Genomic DNA, 13690 nt, shown 5'->3' with positions numbered 1-13690 from the left:
GGTGAACTCATCCCAGGAAAGACAGGGTCACTGCAAACATTGTCTCAGTGATAGGTTATCCTGAGTGATTATAGTATCAGTATCCATTATGATTCCAGAGTAGTTTTACCTTCTGTTTTAGTCCGTTCATGCACTGCTGTAAAGAAATACCCAAGACTGGGTAATTTATAAAGGAAAGCACTTTAATTGACTCACAGTTCCACATGGCTTGGGAGGCCTCAGGAAACTTACAATCATGGAGGAAGGTGAAGAGGGAGCAAGGATCTTCTTCACATGGTGGCAGGAGAGAAAATATGTGTAGAAGGAATTGCCAGACACTTACAAGACCATCAGATCTCAAGAGAACTCAGTATCATGAGTACAGCATTAGGGACATGGCCTTCATGATCCAGTCATCTCCCACAGGGTCTCTCCCACGTAGGTATTATGGGGACTACAATCCAAGATAAGATTTGGGTATGAATAAAAGCCTAACGATATCACTTTCATAACATCCAGAAGAAAATATGGGTAGGACACTCAGTTGAGGAAGCTCCTGGCATAGATATAGTTGTGTCCATAAAAGAGATTTTACTCAACCTGATGAGAAGAAGAGCCTTGAAATTCATCAAGAAATCACCTCCCTTTTGAACTGCAGTTTTCAAAGTACTGAAATGCTGTAAAGCACTGGCCAACTTAAATCTGTTTCTGGTGATTGTCCTGAGATCTCTAGAATTTCTTCAAGCCCAAATTTCTCCTAACTTTGCCACAAGAAAGAAAAGGAGGGATTCTTACCAACTCCCAGGTTGGGTGGTCTCTTTTTACATACTACCTTACCCCAGTTGCAATGAAGGATCCAATTTTACATTGATTATGACTGGAAGGAAAAAAAGCACAGGGATTAGAAACTGTAACTTCACTTGGGTAAGGGTGAGAGAGACACAGTAGGGGAGCATGCTCTTGTACATGAGTGCTAAGTTGGGTTTTTAGGCTTTCTAAAGCTCATCAAGATAGCCTGCTTGCAGATAAGATGATGTGTGCTCACTTAGGTTGCACTTGAAGATGAATAGTTAGGAGACTTTCTCCATGTGGCAATATCCTGGATACCTTCATTTCGTGTTTTAATTTACATATATGATGAAAATTAGTTGATAACTTCCCTTTTGTGGCCAAAAAAGGGGTTTCATGTATGTTTTAAATGCCTCTTAACACTTCACTCACTCTTTTGCAATCTGATTTCTATGACCATGTCTCTACTGCTTCCCTCAAGGATGGGTGCTGCTCATCACCAACACTTCTCCCTAAAGCACATTCTTCTCTTGCCTTCTATGGCTGTTCTCCTTTTCCTATTCCTGGCATTCTAAGTCCTTTGGAAATGCTGCTTCTTCTAGCCCCATCCTTTAAAGTTAGTGCTCCTTGGGACTCTGTTTAGACTGTTTTTTTCACTCTATACTTTTCTTTTAGATGACTTCATTCATGTCCATGGCTTCAGTTATGTCTTTATCCAGTTCTCTCTTTCTCTCTTGAGTTACATTTATACTTTCTGTATGCACCTAGCAGTAATTCTAAGGCTGGACACATCACCCAACCAAAACAATGTCTATTTCTGTGTTGCCTATATCAGGGATTGGCATATCCATCCATCAAATTACCCAGCTATCTAAATAAAAATCTTCTTACATCCCACAGATCAATCAACAAGCCTGTCAATTCCCTCAATGTTTCTTGATTACTGTCCACTTTCATTTTGAACTTCTACCTTAATTCAGATCACTAATATATTTTATGGAACATCCTTCAGTAAATGTGTTACATAATAGCCAGAATGATCTTCTAAATATTATCTGGTTGTTCTGTTCTCCTACCTAAAATCCTCTATGTCTACACCTTACCCTTAACAAGTTCAATGATTCTTAGCCTGATTTACAGAATCCTTCCTTGCTCACTCCCTGTTCCTCTCCTCAGCTTCATTCGTGCCAATCCCTAACTTGGGCTGGAGACTGCAGCCATATGGAACCCATTTTGGCTTCTCCAGTGAATCTCTTTCCTTTCTACGTCTTTTCATACAATGTTAATTCTGCTTAGAATTCCCTCTGCTTTGGTTTGATTAACGACTAATTTTTCTGATGTTTCCTAGGTTTTTTTCCAATTTTCTCAGTCTGATTTTTCCACAGGCTTCTTGCCCTTCCCTGATTATAAGAATGTATCACAATTTCCTACTTGCTTGTTTGTATCTCCACTAAATTGAAAGCAACCGAAGTTGATCTTATTCATATCTGGGTAAGAGAAGGAGCCATTTACGAATAGAAAGAATAAAGAGGACAAGATAAAGAAAGGTAATTCATCTAACACATTTCTATACTCTATTTTGCTTCCAGTGCATTTTTTATGCTTCTACTTTTGTAATAACTTTTTACAGAAAACTGAAAACTGCACAGTTTTTATTGAACAAAATCATCAAGTTGAGCCTCAAAGCCTAAAAAAAAAAAAAAATAAGAAATAACTGTTTGGAATAGGAATTGTGACTTTCAGAAGGAACAGTAAGAAATGTTGAGATTTTACTTGATGGTCTGAATCAAATTTGATATCAATCATATTTTCCCATAGATCACATACAACTTTTGACAGTGTTGGGGCCTTAAAAACACCAAGGAGATGCCTATATGTGTCCTTTAAATATAAACTTGAGACTGGAAAATCAGTAGGCAGATGTGTGGTTAGAGCCTATAGAACACTGCTGTTTCTCTTAATTAGAAAATTCAAGAGAGTTCTTATTTGGGATAACTTTATTTTTCTAATTTTGATATTTTTAGAAAGTATAAATATAAGAATCCCTTTTATGTTTCAGCTTGGTATCACTCATATTACCAAGTCTTAAATGCCCAAGTTTGAAAAAAAAGTTTTAATTATATTTTCTGTATTTAAGATACATAACATGATGATATGAGATATATAGAAAGAGCAAAATGGTTATGAGAGTGAAGCAATTTAACGTATCCATCATCTTACATAGTTACTCTGTTTTGAATGTGTGTGGCAAGAGCAGCTGACATCTACTCATTTAGTACAATGTCCGAATACAATATATTAACTCTAGTCCTCATGTGCATTAGGTTGCTAGACAGTATTCACCCTAATATCTCTTACTCTGTATCATCTAACTTTACATCTCCCCACTGCCCACCCCTGCTTTCTCCCACCCCTGGTAACTACATGGAGAAAATATTTTTGCACATATCCTTTGAGACTATTTACATGTATTATTTCCTGTTTGGTTTTATTATGTCTTAACATGCTCATATAAGCTGTTTATCTCCTCCATTAAGTTTCTTCTGTGTTTTTCTTATCGCAGTAACTAGAAAATTACTTCCTTGAAGGCTTCCTTATTTATACATCTCTTTTCTCCTACAACAAATAGGATAGTTCCAGACACATAGCAGATATTCAATAAACATGCTTTGATCAAGCGAATACATTTGGAATCTTTTAATGTTTCCGGTGTTAATCACCATCTGTGGTTCCATTAAATCGTTATATAATAATATGAAAAGCAAGCATCCTCCTCTGATGATGCTTTCCTTTAGGCCTGTGCCCCATTAAAATTCACCCAGACTTGTGGGTCAGCTTAGGTGGGGCAACCCTGTACACACACAGGCTCGCACTCTCTTATGTGATTGCTCCCACACTCTCTCTCGCTCTATCTCATGCACTCCGTCTTTCTCTCTCATACACACTTATTGGGCTGAAGGAGAAGGGTAAAACTAATGTTATTTTCTTTAGTTATAAAATATTGCGCCTATTGCTCCTTCTACATCTGATGCTATTCCTGCTTTCTCTCTACCCACAAGCCTTTCTTCAGGCATCATGTATGTAGGTTTTAAATACTTATTTATCTTTTCAACATTTTTTGTGACTTCTATATTATCTGCCTCCAATGATCCTTGTAGGAAATATAAATTGTACTAATTTGTAAAAAAAACTCCATGTTAAAGCAAAATAAAATATTTGGGGGAACACAAAGGAGGTATAGCTTGTACTTGGGTGAAAGAAGTGGGGAAGGGGAGAAAGAAGGTTCTTCCCTTCAGAAATAACTGGCAGAAATCTGAAAGATGAACAGGCATTCTGCTTTTTGTTTTATTTTTTGAGACAGAGTAGAGGGCAGTGGTGTGATCTTGGCTCACTGCAACCTGTGCCTTCCAGGTTCAAGGGATCCTCCTACCTACCTCAGTCTCCCAAGTAGCTGAAGTTACAAGCCTGCACCACCTCCCCTGGCTAATTTTTGTATTTTTGTAGAGATGGGGTTTCACCCTGTTGGCCAAGCTGGTCTTGAGCTCCTGGGCTAAGGCAGTACTCTCCTCTTGGCCTCTCAAAGTGGTGGGATTACAGGGGTGAGCCACCATGGCTGGCCAGAGTTCTGGTTTTCTACTGTATATTAAAGTATCCTCAATTTAGTGCATAAAACCACAATGACCATTTATCATTAATCATGGTTCTGGTAAGGACTGGCCTCAGGTAGGTATTCCAGTTGGGAGTTTCTGTTTATGGACTGAATGTTTGTGTGTCCATTCCTCACCTCCAAATTCAGAATTAAAACCCTCACCCCCACATCTAATGTATTTGGAGATGGGGCCTCTCAGAGGTGATTAGGGTTAGATGAGATTTTAAGGGTGAGACCCTGGTCCAATGGAATTGGTACTCTTTTTTAAGAAGAGGCACCTGGGCTAGCTCTCTCCCTCTATCCTGTGAGGACACAGAAAAGGCAGTTATTTGCAAGACAGGAAGTGAGCCCTTGCCAGAGCCCAACCATGCTGGCCCCCTGATTTTAGACTCTCAACCTCCAGAACTCTGATAAAATAAATGTGTCTTTCAGGCCACCTGTCTATAATATTTTGCTATGGAAGCTGTGCTGACTAGCACAGGTGTCTGTTGTTACAGTGGGATGGTGATTGTGGCTGGAGTCACCCCAAAAGCTTCCTCACATGTTGAAGTGGGCTGAGAAGACTCATAGAGCTGGAGATTGGACATGTTGGGGTTCTGTAGGCGTTTACTTGTATATCGTCTGTCTAGCATGGTGGTTTCAAGGTAGCTAGGCTGATTACATGATGGCCAGTGCTCCAAAGGGACATGTCTGAATAGAAAGACAAAGCCAGGCAGAAGCTGCATCACCTTTTGTCACCCATCCTAGGCAGTCATGCAACATCACTTCTGCTGCATACTAATGGTTAGAAGTATCTGCCTGAATATATGTGTTCTAGTCAGAGAGAGGAGGAAAAAGGAGGCTATCTGATAAGAAGCAGCATGGTAGGAGAGTAATCATAGAACATTTGAGTTATGTCAAACTTGCTCTCACAGTGTCATTCAAGCCACCAGATGCAATGAAGTGCTTTTTAAACCCTCATCTCACTTTAATACTATTAATACTAGCTCTTACCCTAAACCACAGGAGGAGTCCATCCTTTGGCTCCCACTACATCACTCCTTTCCTGGGTCTTCTCCGTCTCCTCTCAGTCTCCATTGAGAGCTCATCCCCCTGTAATATACCATAGCCAGTTACTCACCAAATCCTGACTTTTCTATCTCCTTCATATTGGTCAAACCTATCCACTCCTCTCTATCTCCAATATCAACTCTCTTAGTCAATGCCAGTGTCACTATTCCTTTCATTCAATGCATATTTCCTGAGTACCTACTATGAGCCTATCACTGTTATAGGAGCTGGGGCTTATGTCAATATACAAATAGATTAAAAGGTCTGTTCTCCATTCCTCCTACCTCTCTTTCTGCATACACAAGCACATATACACAATTCTTAATTGCATGCAAAGTTCTATCTATCTATCATCTATCTATCTACCGATTGATTGATTGATCGATCGCACCTTGTTGGGAGATAGGCACAAGGAGAAAAAACAGAAAAGGGTGGACTTGAGGTAGAATGCAAATTTAATACTTATGAGGTATGGCCTTCTGGGAAGGTTATTTTTAAGCAAAAAGTTGAATGGGATTAAGAAAGTCATAAGTACATAAAGGAATGTAGATCTTCCCTTGGGCAGGGGGAGAAGCTAACAAAGTCCACGCAGTGGGAGTGTGCCTGGCATACGCAAGGCTGGACAAATTGATCAGGGAATCTAGAACTGAGTGATGGACAGGGAAAGGAATAGAAGGTAAGATCATAAATAAAGGTGGAAGGTGGACCAACTACCGGTGATGTTGAAGGATGTTTTGGGAACTTTGGCTTATATTCTGAGTTAGGCTTTCAGGCAGAGGAGTGACATGGAACAACATTTTAACAGGAACGCTCACTGCTGAGTTGAAAGTAGGCAGGGGTGTGGGGGTGAAGAGGGTGGCAAGATAGAAACATCCTTTCCACTTACGAATGATAATGGTGGTTATGACCACTTGCTTAGAATTGCAATAGCAGAGGGATTTTTGTTTTAGTTTAAAGATAGAAAACATTTTAGCACACTCATTTGCTTAGGTGGAAGAATTAACCTTAGATAAGAAAGGATAATACTTTCTGCACTGACACAAAAATGAAGAGATTTAGATGGCTATCCATGAAAATAAGCCATCTAAATGGCTTGGTGGATGAGAAATTGCTGACAGGATAGCCTGTTTGCACTGTGAGTTAGAGGGTGAAAGTTGTGGGCTTCCTGGGAATGTTGTGACAGGATGATCGCTGTCCTTCAGTCTCCAACCAGTGATGTTAAGGGGGATGAGCAGAATATGCCAACGTTCTCTCTCATCAGAAGCCCCATTCTATATTGATTTAGACCCTGCTATACTTACCAACGTTCCTAAAGCATTTCTCTAACTTGAGCTTGAAAGTAGTATTGAAATAGAGAAGGTTATTAATATATAACCACATATATTCAAGACCTAGCCTCTTTTCTATTGCTCAGTCCATGTAAATGATTCCTCCGCCATTCATTCTGGAGTTGCTCAAGTGAAAAGCTGTTTAATAGCATATTAGCCCTTGCATTTTACATGATCCATTCTTGCCACTTTCAACTTTGGAGTTTTCAATTAAAAGCACAGTTTGTTGTATACAGTGTCCTAATTTTTATTTTTTATTTTTTTGAGGCAGAGTCTTGCTCTGTCACCAGACTAGAGTTCAGTGGAGTGATCTCAGCTCACTGCAGCCTATGCCTCTGGGGTTCAAGCAATTCTCCTGCCTCAGTTTCCTGAGTAGCTGGGACTACAGGCAGGTGCCACCATGCCCAGCTAATTTTATGTATTTTTAGTGGAGACGGGGTTTCACTATGTTGACCACGATGGTCTCGATCTCTGGACCTCGTGATCCGCCTGCATTAACCTCTCAAGTGCTGGGATTACAGGCATGAGCCACTGTACCTGGCCAGCAGATACCTTTTAACATAGATTTGGAATTTAAAGTTTATGCAAGACCCCCACTATTTCTGGATGAAGTCACTAGATCAACCTGATTCATGGATGCGACCAATTCACTCCAATAATAAGCCTTGGACACAGCCTTCATTGGTAAATACTTTACAGCTAATTCTGCTAAACGGCTACCAATCTGACAAGTCACATGCTATACCCTCTTAAATATGGGCTAGCACAAATGTTTTTTTTTTTTTTTTTTTTTTTTTTATACTTGTGCAACTGTTTTTTTTTTCCCATTTATTTATTTTATTGCATTTTAGGTTTTGGGGTACATGTGAAGAACATGCAAAATTGTTGCATAGGTACACACGTGGCAGTGTGATTTGCTGCCTTCCTCCCTGTCACCTACATCTGGCATTTCTCCCCTTGCTATCTCTCCCCAGCTCCCCACCCCCCACTGTCACTTCCCTATTTCCCCCCAACTGACCCCAGCGTGTAGTGCTCCCCTCCCTGTGTCCATGCGTTCTCATTGTACAACACCCGCCTATGAATGAGAACATGCGGTGTTTGATCTTCTGCTCTTCTGTCAGTTTGCTAAGAATGATGGTTTCCAGGTTCATCCATGTCCCTACAAAGGACCCAAACTCATCGTTTTTGATGGCTACATAATATTCCATGGTGTATATGTGCCACATTTTCCCTATCCAGTCTATCATCGATGGGCATTTCGGTTGGTTCCAGGTCTTTGCTATTGTAAACAGTGCTGCAATGAACATTCGTGTGCACATGTCCTTATAGTAGAATGATTTGTAATCCTTTGGATATATACTCAGTAATGGGATTGCTGGGTCAAATGGAATTTCTATTTCTAGGTCCTTGAGGAATCGCCACACTGTCTTCCACAATGGTTGAACTAATTTACACTCCCACCAACAGTGTAAAAGTGTTCCTATTTCTCCACATCCTCTCCAGCATCTGTTGTCTCCAGATTTTTTAATGATCGCCATTCTAACTGGCGTGAGATGGTATCTCAATGTAGTTTTGATTTGCATTTCTCTGATGACCAGTGATGATGAGCATTTTTTCATATGTTTGTTGGCCTCATGTATGTCTTCTTTTGTAAAGTGTCTGTTCATATCCTTTGCCCACTTTTGAATGGGCTTGTTAGTATTTTTCTTGTAAATCTGTTTTAGTTCTTTGTAAATTCTGGATATCAGCCCTTTGTCAGATGGGTAAACTGCAAAAATTTTTTCCCATTCTGTTGGTTGCCGATTCACTATAATGACTGTTTCTTTTGCTGTGCAGAAGCTCTGGAGTTTGATTAGGTCCCATTTGTCTATTTTGGCTTTTGTTGTCAATGCTTTTGGTGTTTTGGTCATGAAGTCCTTGCCTACACCTACGTCCTGAATGGTTTTGCCTAGATTTTCTTCAAGGGTTTTTATGGTGTTAGGTCTTATGTTTAAGTCTTTAATCCATCTGGAGTTAATTTTAGTGTAAGGTGTCAGGAAGGGGTCCAGTTTTTGCTTTCTGCATATGGCTAGCCAGCTTTCCCAACACCATTTATTGAACAGGGAATCCTTTCCCCATTTCTTGTTTTTGTCTGGTTTGTCAAAGATCAGATGGCTGTAGATATGTTGTGTTGCCTCCGAGACCTCTGTTCTGTTCCATTGGTCTATATCTCTGTTTTGGTACCAGTACCATGCTGTTTTGATTACTGTAGCCCTGTAGTATAGTTCGAAGTCTGCTAATGTGATGCCTCCCGCTTTGTTCTTTTTGCTTAGAATTGACTTGGCTATGTGGGCTCTCTTTTGGTTCCATATGAAGTTTAAGGTGGTTTTTTCCAGTTCTGCGAAGAAGGTCATTGGTAGCTTGATGGGGATAGTATTGAATCTGTAAATTACTTTGGGCAGTATGGCCATTTTCACGATATTGATTCTTCCTAACCATGAACATGGAATGATTCTCCATCTGTTTGTGTCCTCTCTTATTTCGTTGAGCAGTGGCTTGTAGTTCTCCTTAAAGAGGTCCTTTACATTCCTTGTTAGCTGTATTCCTAGGTATTTTATTCTCTTTGTGGCAATTGTGAACGGAAGTTTGTTCTTGATTTGGCTCTCTTTAAGTCTGTTATTGGTGTATAGGAATGCATGTGATTTTTGCACATTGATTTTGTATCCTGTGACTTTGCTGAACTTGCTTATCAGTTTCAGGAGATTTGGGGCTGAGACGATGGGGTCTTCTAGATATACAATCATGTCATCTGCAAATAGAGACAATTTGACTTCCTCCTTTCCTATTTGAATGCCCTTTATTTCTTTTTCTTGCCTGATTGGCTAGAACTTCTAATACTATATTGAATAGCAGTGGTGAGAGAGGGCATCCTTGTCTGGTGCCATATTTCAAGGGGAATGCTTCCAGTTTTTGCCCATTCAGTATGATATTGGCTGTTGGTTTGTCATAAATAGCTTTTATTATTTTGAGATACGTTCCATCAATACCTAGCTTATTGAGGGTTTTTAGCATAAAGGGCTGTTGAATTTTGTCAAAGGCCTTCTCTGCATCAATTGAGATAATCATGTGGTTTTTGTCTTTGGTTCTGCTTATGTGGTGAATTACGTTTATAGACTTGCATATGTTGAACCAGCCTTGCATCCCCGGGATGAAGCCTACTTGATCATGGTGGATAAGCTTTTTAATGTGCTGTTGCATTCGGCTTGTCAGTATTTTATTGAAGATTTTTGCATCTATGTTCATCATGGATATTGGCCTGAAGTTTTCTTTTCTTTTTGAGTCTCTGCTGGGTTTTGGAATCAGGATCATGTTGGTCTCATAAAATGATTTGGGAAGGATTCCCTCTTTTTGTATTGTTCAGAATAGTTTCAGAAGGAATGGTACCAGCTCCTCTTTGTATGTCTGGTAGAGTTCAGCTGTGAACCCATCTGGACCTGGGCTTTTTTTGGGTGATAAGCTCTTAATTGCTGCCTCAACTTCAGACCTTGTTATGGGTCTGTTCAGGGTTTCGGCTTCTTCCTGGTTTAGGCTTGGGAGGAGGCAAGTGTCCAGGAATTTATCCATTTCTTCCAGGTTTATTAGTTTATGTGCATAGAGTTGTTTGTAATAATCTCTGATGATGGTTTGAATTTCTGTGGAATCTGTGGTGATATCCCCTTTATCGTTTTTTATTGCATCAATTTGGTTATTTTCTCTTTTCTTTTTTATTAATCTGGCTAGTGGTCTATTTCGTTGATCTTTTCAAAAAACCAGCTCCTGGATTTATTGATTTTTTGAAGGGTTTTTTGTGTCTCTATCTCCTTCAGTTCTGCTCTGATCTTAGCTATTTCTTGTCTTCTGCTAGACTTTGAGGTTTTTTGATCTTGCTCCTCTAGCTCTTTCAGTTTTGACGATAGGGTGTCAATTTTTGATCTCTCCTTGCTTCTCATGTGGGCACTTATTGCTATATATTTTCCTCTAGAGACTGCTTTAAATGTGTCCAGAGATTCTGGTATGTTGTGTCTTCATTCTCGTTGGTTTCGAAGAACATCTTTATTTCTGTCTTCATTTCATTGTTCATCCAGTCAACATTCAAGAGCAAGTTGTTCAGTTTCCATGAAGCTGTGTGGTTCTGGGTTAGTTTTTGAATTCTGAGTTCTAACTTGATTGCACTGTGGTCTGAGAGACTGTTTGTTATGATTTCTGTTCTTTTGCATTTGCTGAGGAGTGATTTACTCCCAATTATGTGGTCAATGTTAGAGTAGGTGTGATGTGGTGCTGAGAAGAATGTATATTCTGTGGATTTGGGGTGGAGGGTTCTGTAAATGTCTATGCTTGGTCCAGGTCTGAGTTCAAGTCCTGGATATCCTTGTTAATTTTCTGTCTGGTTGATCTGTCTAATATTGACAATGGGGTGTTAAAGTCTCCCACTATTATTGTGTGGGAGTCTAAGTCTCTTTGTGAGTCTTTAAGAGCTTGCCTTATGTATCTGGGTGCTACTGTATTGGGTGCATATATATTTAGGATCGTTAGCTCTTCTTGCTGCATTGATCCTTTTACCATTATGTAATGTCCCTCTTTGTCTCTTATGACCTTTGTTACTTTAAAGTCTAATTTATCAGAGATGAGAATTGCAACTCCTGCTTTTTTTTGCTCTCCATTTACTTGGTAAATCTTCCTCCATCCCTTTATTTTGAGCCATTGTGTATCCTTGCGTGTGAGATGGGTTTCCTAGATACAGCATACTGATGGGTTTTGGCTTTTTATCCAATTTGCCAGTCTGTGTCTTTTGATTGGGACATTTAGTCCATTTACATTTAGGGTTAATATTGTTATGTGCGAATTTGATACTGCCATTTTGGTGCTAGCTGGGTGTTTTGTCCTTTAGTTGAGCTGGTACTTGTTCCTTTATATGTGTAGAGCCTTTTTCAGGAGCTCTTGTAGAGCTGGCCTGGTGGTGACGAAATCTCTGAGTACTGGCATATTCCCAAAGGATTTTATTTTTCCTTCACTTATGAAGGTGAGTTTGGCTGGATAGGAGATTCTGGGTTGAAAGTTCTTTTCTTTTAGGATGTTGAATATTGGCCCCCACTCTCTTCTGGCTTGTAGGGTTTCTGCTGAGAGATCTGCTGTGAATCTGATGGGCTTCCCTTTGTGGGTAACCCGACCTTTCTCTCTGGCTGCCCTTAGTATTTTCTCCTTCATTTCAGCCCTGGTGAATCTGACGATTATGTGCCTTGGGGTTGCTCTTCTTGACGAATATGTTTGTGGTGTTCTCTGTATTCCCTGGACTTGAATGTTTGCCTGCCTTGCTAGGTTGGGGAAGTTTTCCTGGGTAATATCCTGAAGAGTATTTTCCAGCTTGGATTCATTCTCTTTGTTGCATTCAGGTATGCCTATCAAATGTAGATTAGGTCTTTTCACATAGTCCCACATTTCTTGGAGATTTTGTTCATTCCGTTTTACCCTTTTTTCTCCAGTCTTGCCTTCCGTTTTATTTCATCGAGTTGATCTTCGACCACTGATATCCTTTCTTCTGCTTGGTCCATTCGGCTGTTGATACTTGTGCATGCTTCACGAAGTTCTTGTGTTGCGTTTTTCAGCTCCATCAATTCACTTATATTCCTTTCTATTTTGTACATTCTCGTTAGCATTTTGTCAAATCTTTTTTCAAGGTTCTTAGTTTCTTTGCATTTGGTTAGAACATGTTCTTTAAGTTCACAGAAGTTTCTTACTACCCACCTTCTGAAGTCTGATTCTGTCATTTCATCACACTCGTTCTCCATCCAACCTTGTTCCCTTGCTGGTGAGGAGTTGTGATCCCTTTTAGGAGGAGAGGTGTTCTGGTTTCGGGTGTTTTCATCCTTTTTGCGCTGGTTTCTTCCTATCTTTAAGGATTTATCCACCTGTCAACTTTGTAGTTGCTGGCTTTCAGATTGGGTCTCAAATCTTTCAGATTGACGTTCTTTTTGTTGATGATGAGGTTATTTCTGTTTCTTGGTTTTCCTTCTGACAGTCTGGCCCCTCTGCTGTAGGTCTGCTGAGGTTCACTCCAGGCCCTGCTTGCCTGGGGTTCACCTGCAGCAGCTGCTGAACAGCAAGGGTTGTTACCAGTTTTCTTCTTCTGCTATCTTTGTCCCAGAAGGATACCCGCCTAGTGTCAATCTGATCTCTCCTTTATGAGGTGTCTCCTTGGATATATAGGGGTCAGGGAGCTGCTTGAGGAGATGGTCTCTTCTTTATTGGAGCTCAAATGGTGAGCTGTGAGCTCTGTTGTTCATTCAGAGCTGCTGGGCAGGTATGTTTAGGTCTGCTGCAACAGAACTCATAAACTGCTTTTTGTTCCCAGGTGCTCTGTCCCAGGGATTTAGGGCTTTATTTATGAGTTTCTGTTATGCTGCTGCCTTCTTTTTTATTTTTTTCCTTCAGACCTGCCCTGCCCAGCAAGGAGGCAGCCTAGTCACTGTCAGCCTGTAGAGGCTTTGCTGAGCTGCTGTGGTCTCCGCCCTGCTGCCGAGTGAACTTCCCTGCAGTCCTGTTTATATGGGTGTAGTTAGAACTGCTTTGGCGATGGTGGCCTGCCTCTATGGAGGCGGAGTCTCTCTGCTGTGGCGGGTTGCCTTGGCAACGGCGGGCTGCCTTGGCAACGGCGGGCTGCCTCAGCATTGGCCGACTACCTCCTTTGTGGAGGGCTGTCTCGGTAATGACGGACGCCCCTCCCCCACAGAGCTGGACCATCCCGGGTTCAGCTGCACTTGCTGTGAAACTCTCAATCCAGAGTTTCTGATTGCTGTTCTTTTGTGGGGGTGGGACCAGCTGAGCCTGATCGCCTGGCTCCCTGCCTCAGAGCCTTTTTTAAGTTTGTGTTCCAGTCGCC

General features: G+C 40.7%; 1 long non-coding RNA gene across 1 annotated transcript in view; it reads left to right on the top strand.

Moving 5' to 3' along the window:
- Positions 1-2286: 2286 nt before the first annotated feature.
- Positions 2287-13690, top strand: part of LOC116550402 — a 44237-nt gene continuing 32833 nt past the window's right edge. Inside the window, exon 1 of the long non-coding RNA XR_004268385.1 lies at positions 2287-2315. This is a non-coding gene — a long non-coding RNA (uncharacterized LOC116550402). The remainder of the gene's footprint in view (positions 2316-13690) is intronic.

This window comes from Sapajus apella, unplaced genomic scaffold (assembly GCF_009761245.1).
Source record: "Sapajus apella isolate SASKATOON/1434 unplaced genomic scaffold, GSC_monkey_1.0 scaffold7, whole genome shotgun sequence".
In the NCBI taxonomy this organism is placed as follows: domain Eukaryota; kingdom Metazoa; phylum Chordata; class Mammalia; order Primates; family Cebidae; genus Sapajus; species Sapajus apella.
Note: the sequence above shows the minus strand (reverse complement) of the source record. Positions and strands in the feature narration are given on the sequence as shown.